This window comes from Monodelphis domestica, chromosome 5 (assembly GCF_027887165.1).
Source record: "Monodelphis domestica isolate mMonDom1 chromosome 5, mMonDom1.pri, whole genome shotgun sequence".
NCBI lineage: Eukaryota > Metazoa > Chordata > Mammalia > Didelphimorphia > Didelphidae > Monodelphis > Monodelphis domestica.
In genome coordinates, this window is record NC_077231.1 from 194,962,321 (window position 1) to 194,974,398 (window position 12,078).

Here is a 12,078-nt window from a genome sequence, read left to right on the forward strand (position 1 = left end):
CCAGTTCACATGGAATTCCTCCACTTTATTATTCCTGTTAGCACAATAGTATTCCATCACCAACATATACCATAATTTGTTCAGCCATTCTCTAATCAATGGACACCCCCTCATTTTCCAGTTTTTTTGCCACCACAAAAAATGTGACTATAAATATTATTGTACAAGTTTTTTTTTCCTTATTAACTCTTTGAGGTACAAACCCAACAGTGGTATGGCTGGGTTAATGAGTAGACATTCTTTTAAAATGGCAAGTCCTCTTGCTTGGCTGCCTCAGTCACTAGATCTATCTCCATTAGAATTTTTCTTGAGGGTAGTGTCAAAACTGTCATGTACACATCAAAATCTCATTCTTTGAATGATCTTAAGGTTAGAATTATAAATGCAATCTTTTCTGTCACTATGCAAGAGCTGATGAAAGTTTTTTTTTATAAAATTCAAAATCTTACAAAGATATATACATAAGGCAGTGGCCATGTTAAAATGTAATTAAAAAGATATCAATATTTTGAATTTAAAGGATTAACCTTTTATATGTTGTTTTTGTATGTTTATAGCATTCATACTTCTGAAGGTATTAAGCCTAAAACCAAACCAAGACATCTGAGATACTATGTGTGTGTATTCACATTATATTTATATATACTTTAAATATATAAATAAAAATAAATAGTAATGATAATTACTGGCATTTATATAGTGACTTATGGTTGGGAAAGATTATTCTCAGAATAATCCTGTTGTTATTATTCCTATTTTACAGATGAGGAAATGGAGAAAAAAGAAATTAAGTGACTTGCCCAAGGTCATCCATCTAGTAAGTGTCTGAGATCATATTTGGACTCAGGTCTTCCTGATGCTAGATTCAGCACTCTGTACAATTTTTTAGCTAGCTCATTCAATATTAAAATCTTAAATAATTAAGCTTTCACCTACATATGTGTATATGTGTATAGTTATTATCTCGTGTGGCTATATATAATGATAGATATAATAGTATCTACCATAAAGAAGATTATATGCTTACATGTATTGCATTTGATTTCTATTTATAAGTTGGATCCTGACTATAATAATAGATGACCTTTTGACAAAATATTTTATATTCTGGAATTTATTTAATCCTCACCCCAATACAAAATTAGCAGTAGCAGATGAAATTCATAGAGATTTGAGCATAACAAAATAATTTTCTTATATTAATATTAGTCTCCTTCATAGATGAGAAGACTGAAGCATCTAGAAGTTAAATAATTTGCTTTGCATGCTGGAGCTGTTAAGTGGTAGAGTGGGAATTTGAACCCATGTCTCCAATTTCATAATGCTCTTTCTCCTACACTGTAATTGCCTGTATATTCTTATATATTCATCTTATCTCATTGAGTGAACTTCATTCTCTTAACTCACTGAATTTCCACCCCTCCACTGAACTGAGGTTTTCCCTAAAGCTATTCTCAGTTAAGTATTTTCTGTATTAGCAGTCCCTTTAATTTCTCTTATCAAGCATTAAATGATATGGGTTATTCTTGATTTCTCAGAGGTAGTACAAACCAGTTTGAGTTCACTGCTTTCATTTCAATACATTTTCTCAGAGATAACACAAGACAAACCAATCCTTTATGATGTTACTCACTTGGAGGGTTTCCCTGAGGCATTTAGCATTGTCCATAGTTATTAACTACTCAAGCAATAGAATGACCCAGTTTAGCTAATAAAGCCATAAGCAACTCTTTCTGATTTACAAAATACAAATCAGTGATTTGTCTAAAGACACAAGTTAGAGATCTGGAAAATGAAGACAAGTGTCAGGTTGAGTTTTTCCTTTCTAATTTACTACAAGCAGTCAACCTGAACATAGAGATGCTTCCTGTGTAGTCAGTGAAAAATAGAAGAGAAACTCATGGCAGTAGGAATCTTTCCACCATCAGTCTGGAATATTTGTGGCTAATAAGAGAAGCACGAAGTATTTCCTGAGGCTTTCAAAGGTTAAGTGATTTGCCCAAGGTAAAAATCTTCAAGGAGATTTGAAGTGTAGCTTTCAATCCACTATTTGATTAGTAATGTTTCAAAGATATCTCATTTCTACCTCTATGTTTGACTTTATTCCTCAACAGAATTTCTGGAGTACTAACATTAACAACAAATTACCTTTAAATGACTCCAGATACTTCCTAATTTGATACAAACATTTTATAAGGTAGGTAGTACAAGTTTTAGCCCACCCATTATATAGATTAGGAAATTGAAGATGAGGGTGTCAAGGAACCTGCCCAAGGTAACACAACTAGTAAAGAGTAGAACCAGGGATTAAGGGCCATATTTTTTTTTCAGTTTGTCCCTTCTTCCATTAAATTTCCCATGTATTTCTCTCTATCCATTTCTCCCTTTGATTCATGAGAAGGCATCATTTGGCAAACAAACAAACAAACACATAAACATAAATACACACACAAACTATATTGTTTAATTTCTATTGATAATTCCCCCCCCCCAAAATGGACATTCACTGTTGTTCTTCACACTGTCTATTGCTTTAGGCAATATTTTCTTTGGTATGCTCATATTGCTATTCAAAATTTCATTTAGGTCTTTCCTTTTATTTTTTAAAAATTAACCTGCTCATCATTTCTTGTAGAGCAGCAATATCCCATTACAATCGTGTGTGATATACCTTGTTTAGTCATTCCTCAATTGATGGGCATTACCTCAATTTCCAATCCTTTGCCACAATGCAGAGAGCTGTTATAAATATTTTAAAACACATAGGTTCAATAATCACCTTAGGAAACAAACCTAATAGTGGTCTTTCTGGGTTAAAAGGTATATAGCATTTTATAACTCTTTGGGCATAATTCCAGATGAGCCTATATCTTCCCTAGCTCTAATCTGGTTAATTACCTATCTTGAACATTCAGTTTCATTTTGGGCTTCTTTTGCACAGTGGGTGTGATTCTAACTTTATCTTTCATGGTCAGAATGACATTTAACCTTTCATAGAGTTGACACGAGACTTGATCAAACATATCACTCCTTCATTCTGTGGCACACAGTACAGCTGTGCACCTGTCACTCCAATCCCCTGTATCTCTTTGAGTTACATTTCCTTTCTCATACCAGCACTATTCCCTTTGCTTAAGCATTTTGTCAATCAGAAAAACGGTCAGGGCTGATTTTGTCAAATACACGATACTTTGACATTGTCTTTTGAGTTTCTTAACATTTACCCTTTTATAAATGTGGTTCTCTTATTGCCTTATTTACCATTTTTATGTTCTTGACAATTCCCTAAAAGAAAGAAGTTCTTCCTCCCCCAATCCCCACCCCCAATCCCTGTATTTATTATTACTTTATACCACTGCTGTCAGCTCAAATTAGGACACAGATATCTGGGAGAAACATGTCCTATGCTAAGATCTATTTTTACTGAATTCCATCTAATAAAATGAATAGCATCAATTTAACCAAAGGAAATGTTTTCTTTTGACCACTATTTTTTAAAAGAAAAGATTAGTTTTGGATGGTGAGAATGTACGTGCAAACAGTCCATCAAATGCACTTATAATTATTGCTTTGTTTATTTGATTAAAAAAAGAAAAAAGATGAATTTTTGATCTGGCTAAGATTGCTGAACATGAAAGATGGGGTTGGGGGGAGGAGTGCTCCCAGTCTGACTAAATAGTCATAAAAGTTGGAGGGGAAAAATCATAGAAAGGCAAAAAATACTTTTCCCTCAACCTACAGTGCAAGTTGTTGCTCATCATTGAAAGAAACCAGCCCACCTCCTTTTGATTCCATATAAAATGAAATCAGAGCTCAAAAAAGGGACCCTCAAGGGAGTACATTTTAAAAGTGATCTACCTTGTTTGTTGTTTAGTCATTTACTATCATATTTGACTCTTTGTGATCCTTTTCATGGGATTTCTTGGCAGATACTGGAGTGGTTTGCTATTTCCTTTTCCAGCTCATTTTATTTTTATTTATTTGTTTTAAATCCTTACTTACTGTCTTAGAATCATTACTATCCATTGGTTCCAAGGCAAAAGACCATTAAGGGCTAGGCAATGAGGATCAAGTGACTTTCCCAGGATCATACAGTTAAGAAGTGTCTGGAGGTCAGATTTCAAACCAGGGCCTCCCATCTCTGGACCTGGCTCTCAATCCACCGAACCACCTAGTTACCACAGCCAGCTCATTTTATAGATGACCAAAGCTGAGGCAAACAGGGTTAAATCACTTGCCTAAGATTATACTAGTAAATATCTGAGGATGGATTTAAACTGAGGAAGTCTTCCTGATTCCAGGCCTGGCACTTTATCCATTGCACCTCCTAGCTACTCCATCTATTTAATCAGAACATCATAGATTATAGTTTACAGTTGCCTAGATTTACTTGGTTAATTAGATTATCCATATTATTACTGAAGTTGTAAGTATGTATCCAGTCCTTCTACCACTGATCATCCCTGTATACTGTACATGTAATTTTAAGCCCATCTATTTAATCAGAACATCATAGATTATAGTTGCCTAGATTTACTTGGTTAATTGGATTATCCATCTTATTACTAAAGTTGTAAATATGTATCCAGTCCTTCTATTACTGATCCATCCCTGTATACTGTACATGTAATTTTAAGAAGGCATCTTCTAAATATGTGTTATTAGCCATTAGAGGACTGCAATGAAAGAATGCATGTTTTGATGGACTTCATCAGTATTGCCTGGAAGAAAAAAAGAAGTTTCTAAAATGAGCCTTAGGATAACATGTTTATGATTTAATTCATGTTTTATTTCATGACTCTATAACACTGTTCACTTAGTGATTCTATCAATTAACTGGTGATTCTGTCCCCAATTAGGAATTCATTGAAATCGTGTTAGGCCAGTTGTGGTGGGGCATACCTATAATTCCTACTATCCATAAGGGTGACACTGACAGATCTTCATCTTAGGAATTCTAAGTCACAGTGGGATAGGCCAGTAGGGTATCCAAACTCAAGATTTATCATTATTATGGTCAACTCTGGAGAGGCCGGGGATTACAAGATTGCCCAAAGGAGTGAACTGACTTTGATTGGAAATGAAACAAATCAAATTTCCAAGTGTTTCATAGTGGGTTCAGGCCACTGAAGGGGCAACTGCTCTTACTCTCTGGGTAAGATGGGGAGAAAGACTAAAAAAAAAAACAAACAAAAGGTAGTTTACTACCCTATTAAAAAAACCCTGAAGGCGACAACTCCCTATGGCTTCAAGTCTAGTTGGCAGGAAATTCTTCCTGATGTTTTTAGCAAATTTCCCAATTCCCTCCTTTTCTAGCCAAAGGGAAAATGGAAAATAAATCAATACTAATCTTCATCAGTGCATTGCCTCTTCTAGGCATTTGAAGAATGTATGTTCATATGGAATCCATATATTGTATTTTTAAAATATCAACAGCTTTTATTTCCATATTGACATAATCTCCAAATATATCCTTCTTAATTTTCTCACTCAGTTAGCTCCTTATATAAAATAAATGAATAAAAAGAAAAAGAGAAAAAACAATTTGTTGGTGCTGTTCAGTAGGATCAATCACTATATGAACTGTGTTGTGTATGTTGTTCAATACCTCATATTTTGTATCATAAGGCATGTAGGTGGCTTAGTTGATAAGAATTCTGGGTTTACAGTCAGGAAGACCTGAATTAAAATTCTCCCTCAGACAAAACCCAGGGGATTTGTAAATTTTACTTACCCTCTCTCAGCCTCATTTTCATTATCTTTAAAGGAGGAATAATAATAACACCTACCTAGTCAGGATTAGAGGACCCTGGGTTCCTCTAGATTCGATAGTGAGCAGGGGACCTGTGCTAATAGTACAAACTGTGCTTGGCAGATAATGAGTGATTATTTTAATGTTTATAAATTGTGCTTGAGGACTAGGCCTGAATTTTGCCTGTTTTTGTATCACCAACACTTGGAAAAGCACCTTGCACATAGTAGGTACTTAATAAATGTTTGTTATCTGACTGATTGCCTAGTTAGGGTCTCAAAGTAAGGTGAAAGAGAGCTGGATTCAGAAATATAGATTCATGTCTAAGCTCTGCCTTTTATTAGCTGGATGACAAAGAAACCACTTAATGTCTCCTGAAACTCAGTTTACTTACAGGTAAAATGAGAATAATTATGTCATACACAGGATTATTTTGATAAAAGCTTAAAGTACAATGGAAATATGAGTTGTTCACACAAGTTTTCTCAAGTGTTTCTCTGAAGCCATCATATTTATCATTTCCCTTGTCCTTCAGTACTCTGATCAAAGTAGCAAATGATAGTAACTTCAAAAAGACCAATGATGAAGCCTCTCTCCCACCTTTTGACCTAGAGAAAATGGCCTAGAAATGCAGAAAGAGCTCTGCATTTTCAGATCTGGCCAAGGTGCTGATTTGTTTGGCTGATCTAAAGAACGTTTTTACAAAAGAGGTTTCCACTAGTGTAAGGGTGCTCAGTTATTGAGATTAAAAAAAGAACATCAATAAAATATTTCACAAAGAAAATATTTTAATGTGCAGAAGGAAAGAAAAAACTTAGGAGGAATCATAATCAATTTTGTTACTTCCCTGTTAAAAGATAGACATTTTATATAACAGAAAATTAACTTAACTAAGCCTCCTTCTTGTTCCATGTTGAAATATATATTTGTTGATCTTTAAGTTCACACACACAAAGAAATTAACTTAAAAGAAAAGTGACATTAAACACCATATCAATATATAAGAAGTAGCTTAGCACAGTGGAGAGAGGGCTGACCTTAGATAGAAAAAATTGGTTTGTCAGGGACAGCTAGGTGGTGCAGTGGGTAGAATCTGGGGCCTGATGTCAGGGAAACTTCAATTCAAATCTAGTCTCAGAGATTTACTAGGGATGTGACTCTGGACAAGTCTCAGTTGTCTCCTCTGCAAAATGAGCTGGGGAAAGAAATGGGAAACTACTCCAGAGTCTTTGCCAAGAAAATCCCCAAAAAGGGGTCACAAAGAATCAGACATGACTGAAAATGACTGAACAACAAGGTTTAAGTCATATCTGTGTTACCATAAGAAAGTAAATTAACTACTCAGTGCCCCAACCCAAAATTTATACCTATAGTTTATAGATTTATGTCTTATCTGCATTTGATAAAGGGACTTTCTATACAAGAAGTTTCCCACACCCTGAAAATAAGCCAGTTAGCAAATTATTCATGCTTTTTAATTCTCATCTTCTTAGTAGTTTTATAACATAAATATTTCTATTAGTGGGGAAGGAATGATGAAATACCAATCAGCCTATTTCTTAGTAGTGTAGGAAGCTGTCTCCCACATAAGAAGTTGTCTCCCATATTTATCTTCCATAAACCCCAGGAAACTTCTAGTGTTAATCTGATAAATTGAGATAAGGGACTAAGGAAGTTAAAATTCTTTCCCATATTCTGAACAACCTGAATATACATATACATATATATATATGTACTTCTTCAAATTTGGTTATTTTACTTTGTCTATGAAATACAGTTTGCAAATTTCTATATTCCATAAGACAATAAATAGCACCAGTTCATGTGGTAAACCCATTTTTCTTTCTTCTATACACCCTAGTGACCTAAAATGAAACCAGCACTAACCTACTACCCTGTGGTGAATGCAAAAAAAAAATTCCAACAATGATAGTGGGTGTATGGGGTGTTCAGAGAGGACTAGCACCTTTGGTGTGAGGGATTCTATGTCTTTTTCAGGGCTCCTTTCCTCCTGCGGTGTCCACCTACCTCCCAGATCTCACCTATGGCTCCAAAAAGCTGTAGTGGCCACAACCCAGAAACCAGTGTGGTTTAATGTTATAAACAACAACAGTAGTCACAACTAAGCAACTAACCTCACAGGCAGGCTAAAACAGGTTGAGGATAACCAACGAGACAATCTGTCCTAGGTAAATGAAGACTTCCTCTTGTGGAAGGGACAGGTGAGAAAAATTTGTTCCAACAGCTATGAAAGCAGCAGCAGTATGTTTAGAGCTTAGTCAGACATCTAAGATACCAAGGTCATCCACTGCCATCCTAGACCATGGCCAGTCATCCTGACATTTGTCTTGCCACTGAACTTCAGTGACTTTGGAAAAGAGTGAGGCTGGTGACTGTACAACTCTTTCTCTGGAATAAATCCAATTCATGTGTAAGTCAAGATATTATCTTGTGATGTCATTGATCCTCTTCTAAAAAGGATAAACAATCACACATTTATATACACCTATATACACTCATTAACATTGAATCATTGATAAATTTTGTCTTGACAAAGAAAACAAACCTAAATAATTGAAAAAATAAACCACCCACAAAATATATTCTCTGAAAACAGTTAACCCAAATAACACGAGAGTGTTTGTGATGGATAATATGTATGACTTTACAGTTTTACCTTGTGTAAATTTCTCTTAATTTCAATAGTGACAGCAATTGTGCATTTTGTCCTTTGGCTTTAATTTCCTTATTTTGGATTACTTACATTCAAGTCTTCACATATTTCTTTTAATTATTCTAATTTGTGAATCCCTAAACATCTGCAACTTGTTCAGTCATTGCCCTTTGGGGACATAGCTCATTTTTACCTTTTAATGTTACAAATAATCAGGCTTTAAAAACCTATAACATCATAGGCATGAGAATTCTCAACACAGGAGCTTCTCTCTCTGTTACAACTCCAGTAGTTAATTGCTTGAGGTCCAGAAAAGTTAAGGGTCTTTCCCTGATCACATAACCAGTAAATGAAGTCTTCTCAATTGCAAGCCCAGCTTGCTTACTTACAACTTGTTATACACCAATATAAAAGTGCCATAATAAATACACTTGTCCAAGTAGATCAGTGGTGTTGTAGTGGAAAGAGCACTGGAAGACTTGACTTTAAATCCCACTTTAGATCTCTAATATGTGACCCTAAGCAAGTCATTCTCTAGTTAAGTCTCAGTTTCAGGGAACTAGCATTAATGTCTTCTAGGTTTACATTTATGATCCTATTATCTCTTCTTGCTGTCAATAACCTTCTTTGTGTAGAGACAAAATAGTGAAATTACTAGCTTAAAGGATATATATTTTCAAATTCTCATACATCAAATGTAATTGACTTTGCTACTAAAAACAATGCAACAATCCAGGACAACTCTGAGGGACTTATGAGAAAGAATACTATCCACCTCCAGAGAAATAACCGTTGGAGTAGAAATGCAGAAGAAAAACACATAATTTATCACTTGTTTATGTGGGTATGTGATTTGGGGTTTTGGTTTTAAAATATTATAAAAATGAATAATACAGAAATAGGATTTGAGTGATAAAATATGTATAACCCAGTGGAATTCCTAGTCAACTCCAGGAGGAGATAGGGAAGAGAGGAGGGAGACAACAAGAATCATACAACCAAGGGAAAAAATTTAAAAATTTAAATTAAAAAAAATAATTACTTTTGAGACTTGAATAGTAGAGTCCAGGTGTCCTAAAGTAATATTATCCTTGAAAATGAAAAAAGTTAATTAAAAAATTAAAATAAAATAAAATTCTTGTACAATCCCAAATTATTTTCTAAAAATAGCCTAACCAATTCATAGTCCAGCAGCAGTGAAAATGTTTCCCACTGATCCATCAATGCTATTTGACCCTTAATCAGTTTTGACAATTCGATAAGGGTAAGATGATATTTCAGTTATGTTTAATTTGCATATAGGCAATTGCCATCTATATTATTTAGATAATTGATGATATCTTCCTTTTCTTTTTTGAAAAATCTTATCCTCTGACCTCTTATATACTGGGGGGAAACTTGACATTATAGATTTATACCATTTAACCATAGTTTATTTACCAGTCTTTAGTCAGAGATATGTTGCACAGCTCAGAAAATGTTTCTCTAATTATTTCCCCAGTCTCCACATACATAATAAAATCAGCTTTTTTTCTATATTCATTGAAAAATTCTCCTATCCCAGGTTATATATGGACAGTTTAGGGGCTCCCCTGTAACTTTCAAAGTTTTAAATAAGCCAGAGGAGGACCCTCAGCATGTTTGGCAAATCATTTCTACAGTAATAATGGAAGGCCATGGGCAAAAATTATATAGGCTGAGATTTATGGGAAATGTTGTAAGCTCCATGGAGTCATATCTGATAAGATCACAGATATATCTAGGGAGCTGAGTAAATTCTGCAAATATGCGGGTGTTGCTACTGAAGTCAGGCTCATACTTTGAATGTAGATTCTAAAGGTGTAGCTACATGAGGAGGACAGTAGCCTTGGCAACTGACATTTGGAAAGTTTTGTATATTGGTCCAGTGACTATTTATGCATTTATTTTCTAAGGTCTACCTTAGTTTAGAGTTTAAGAATTAATCTGAGAAAGGTGGCCCTCAAAATATGTAACCCATAAGAAATCAGAAGGGATGACCACAGAATAAGCACCAATAAAATTCAGAATGATTCCATATATTTTGAGAGTTTTAATGTAAAGTAGATGCTATCCAGTTGAATATATGTGTGTGAGTAAACATATACACACAATTTTATTCCTTGAATGTTTCCAGGGTCTATTTTTCATTTTGTCTCAGCATCCCCAGAAGGAACTGAAATGTCTTGCACCCAGTAGGCTCTTAATAAGTGTCTGTTGAAGTTAATTGGATTGAATAAGGGCGAGAAGGCTAGAGAATGCTTAGCCTCACACTTATTTTATGCTTAAATGGTTAGGACAGGATGACAAATCACTCTGTAACAGGCAAAGTGCTACAGTTAGCACACTCCCTAATCCCTGTGTGCGGTGGACAATTTGCATGTATTAAATGACCCATATAATTTCCTATAATTAGGGTGTTACCACATAGTTAAGGAGATTTGTGAAGTAACATATGGGCTAGTTAGTGTCATTGTGGTAAGATGCACTTCAGATAACAGAAGAGGCCATCCTGCAGCAGAGGGAAAAGAGACTCAGCAGTCTGATTTCTGATGGTGAATGGAATTCAGTACATCTTTATTTGGGTAGGTTGAAGTGCTCCTGCTTCCCATGGCTTTTGTATTTCAGTGTGTGCGTTCATCTGGCATGAAAGTAGAAACTGAAGACAATGAGTCTCCAAAGACACATTTAATCATGCAGATCCCAGGGAAAAGTTAATCCTGCAATATTATTCAGAGGGAGAGAAGACTATCCTTTTGACTGCCTGGGGAAAGAACTCAAGCCTAAATACCCCAGACTTGACTCAGTTATATTCCCACATAATCACAGGCATAGTAAAATAATTTTATGTTTTAAAATAGAAAATGTGTCATATTTGAGCATCTCAGAATGTAACTTCTACACTCATCTAGCCAATGAATATCTACTGTTCACACACAAGAAATAGTTTTATATCCTTCTCTCTGTTTTCTTTGCAGAGATGAGTGACCAGAGGGGAGTGTATTATCTATCTATCTATGTATCTATCTATCTATGTATCTATGTATCTATCTATCTATCTATCTATCTATCTATCTATCTATCTATCTATCTATCTATCTATATGTACATATATATATATATATATATAGTGTCAGATTCAGTAGCTACGAGTCATTCTACTAAACAGCATTTTTCCCCTTCTCTGATTTTTCTTTACTCTTTGTTACAATGAATATTTTTCTGGGCAAAGGAAAAAGGAGGGATACATTCATAAGCGAAGATGATATAAAACATAAGAGATTAATTAAAAGACTGATTTTATATTTCCCCCAGAGGCTTAATAATTTTTAAGTGATTACTAGGGGTATCAGGTCCTGGCCTTTGAGTTAGGAGGCCTTACTTTGGGACTTTCTCTAGCAGATCTATTTCATTATCTGTTCTTGGGCAGGTATGTTGACATTTTGGAGCCTCAGTTTCCTCATTCACTTTACATATAAGCTATCAAAATCTATTGAAACATTCTAGAATTTATCAGTGTATGTGCTTTCTTCATGGATGTGGGTAAAAGTCCTTCTGATTTTTTATGAATTATGTATTTCAAGGACCACCCTTTTGGGATTAATTTTTTGTACTCAGCCAAGTAAGCCTTATA

General features: G+C 34.8%; 1 long non-coding RNA gene across 1 annotated transcript in view; it reads left to right on the plus strand.

The window, feature by feature from the left end:
- LOC103095483 (uncharacterized) overlaps positions 1-928 on the plus strand; it is a 74,364-nt gene extending 73,436 nt beyond the window's left edge. Inside the window, exon 5 of the long non-coding RNA XR_008912288.1 lies at positions 764-928. This is a non-coding gene — a long non-coding RNA (uncharacterized LOC103095483). The remainder of the gene's footprint in view (positions 1-763) is intronic.
- Positions 929-12,078: the final 11,150 nt, after the last annotated feature.